The sequence below is a fragment of the Dreissena polymorpha genome, chromosome 7, assembly GCF_020536995.1.
Source record: "Dreissena polymorpha isolate Duluth1 chromosome 7, UMN_Dpol_1.0, whole genome shotgun sequence".
Classification (NCBI taxonomy): Eukaryota; Metazoa; Mollusca; class Bivalvia; order Myida; family Dreissenidae; genus Dreissena; species Dreissena polymorpha.
Window position 1 is genome coordinate 99,730,956 of NC_068361.1, and position 2,575 is coordinate 99,733,530.

At 34.4% G+C, this 2,575-nt stretch overlaps 1 pseudogene; it reads left to right on the forward strand.

The window, feature by feature from the left end:
- The window catches only part of LOC127839963 (spectrin alpha chain-like), a 19,979-nt pseudogene continuing 17,404 nt past the window's right edge, over positions 1-2,575 (forward strand).

The following is a 2,575-nucleotide window of genomic DNA, read 5'->3' on the forward strand; positions in this document are numbered from 1 at the left end:
ATGGTCAAGCAGTTCACATTTAAATCGTGGCTAGACAAGGTGTTTCTGACACGGCCTGGTGTCTTGTTGACTTTGGAGAGCGGGGGGATACTCAGAAAGACCATCTTTCACCAATCCTGGTTCACTGCAGGTAAACTAGTATCAATTCAAAAATACGATATTTGATATTAGATTTGTAAAGATACGGGTTGTTTGCAAGAAAACGAAATTATGCTACAATCAACATTCGATGAACCACGCTGAAGATTGCGTATTGTATTTTCAGCGCTGGTGTTAGGCGAACAGGAACATTTATCTGCTCGACAATCTCATTTCACAAGCACACAATTGAAAACTGTGTCAGACCATTACAGATTTCGAAGCGTTGCGCGAACAAAGGGTTAGCATGGTCCAAACAAAGGTAAAACGATATTTACTTTTAAACAATGAATATCTTTTTATCAAATATATCCGCCTGCGATGGTGTTGAACATGTGTTGCCATTAACATGTTTAGAATAAATAAAGGACGTACCTGATATATATTTTAGATAATACGGATTGATTAAGGAGCATTCACATGCTCCTTGTATTTTTGCAACTTTGTGCCCAATACTGGCCCAGTCTGTATACAAGAACAATACACCTATCTTGGCGGAAGCTCTTTTGTTGGGACACATCACGTGGTGACCAGACAGTTCGAAAGTGTCCACCAGTTTCATGATTGGAAAATACAATAATTTGACAACTACACGAGTGGAACAACAGTTCGAAGTAAAAACAAGATATAAATAAATAAGTATCCGTTATTCAAAATCCTTGTCCACTCCTTTTAAGTCAGCCCCCCTTTGCCGTGAACAATTACGGTTTTGCCCGGACTAGGGTTGGACAATAATTATTGGCGATTCCAAATAGGATTTTACTTCCGTATTATGTGGCAAATAATTTGCTTTATTATAAGTATTTGTTGGCCTATGTTCTCTAAGGTTAGTAGTGTCAAATGAATAACTGCAACCCTATAGCACATCAAAAACGTGTTCTTCATCTGCGATTTAAAACTAGAGTTTTGGTCTGTAGACGTGTTCTTGTATTATTTCTAAATGAATTTTTTTTCAAGTATTCATTCAGTTGTCTATGCCTGTTCTTTTAATCATACCTGAAGGGTTTATTAATGTTACAGAAACTATATGTTTTTATGGCTTAAGTAAATAGAACGACCATCAACTATTCAAGCCGTAGAATACATTGCTTTATTGTTCATTTAATACCACATCAGTACACGAGTAAAATATATGTTGTTAATAATGTATACATTGTCAAAAAACTCACTAATGGTATTATGAAAGTACATTCAATTGCCCTTTTTTTCATCAGTGCACAATTATGGAAACACATTTTTTTAATCAATCTAAGGAACAAAACTTATTACCGGACAACCACTACGACATGATAATGGTCGAAAAAGCGCATAAATTCTTAATAGCACAAATAAACACAACACACGATATTATAAAAATTATATCAGCCATATTGTAAATAAATGTAAAGATTTTTATCGATAACATATGGACTACTAATGGTGCAAATGTTTCGAGCTACGTCGGCATTGTACAAAATAATACAACTTGTCGCCGGCCTGCTAATGAAATATTTTCCCTTTTGTTTTCATATACATGGGCTGTACAACTTGAAATTTCAGTTGTGTATGCTTAGTGTTGAAGTCGTGAGGGACATTTGCAACCAGTTGGCCAGTCAGAGGCAGAATATGGAAATCTTGGGTGTACACGTGATGAAAGTAAGACGCGTTACGTATTTTTGAAGAAAAAAAAAAACAACAAACATATTTTTTCTTAAATATCCAATTAATGTGCAGTATAAAGTATACATATCTTTCTTTTCAATCGCAGTAGATGCATATCGACCCCAACCTTATATAGGAGGAGTGAACCACCAGTTGAAATGTATCTCCCTGTAAGTTAATTCTACGTCATACCGTCTAATTTATTTAAGTGTGATATAAATTGATGATCTGGTTGTTTTGTTTCCGTTTTATTTTGTTTTAATGGATCACTAACGTAAATGTTTAATGAGGCATTTTTGATAGTTTAGGTGAACCCAAAACTCATACGAGTTATTGTTATTTGCATTTTAAACATTACCTTAATACAAAGAATAATTCATCGTATTCAATTAATCTGGTTATTTAATTTGAATTAAAAAACAAAAGAAAAAGTTTTTAACAAGACGTTCATGGACCCTAAGGCGCTAACCGTAGACCCGAAGGAACCCCAACTACTCTAAGATAAACACAAGCATTTCTTTAAACATAAATATTGAATTTCTGATCACATTTTTTATTTTCAAACTGGCTGAGATATCTTATATAAGAACTCAGTTTTTGAACAAATTTCAGAATGATTGGACAAACAATTCGACTCTAGATAGTTGATACAATTTTCGTTAAGATTTAACGTAGTGACACAGTTTTGTGACACCGCGTGATTCAGTTTCCATACTAAGCCCAGATTCTATTGAGACAAATGTCATGATTAAGTTGAGTGAAGATGTGGTGGAATAACATTAGCCACCAGAGCGTA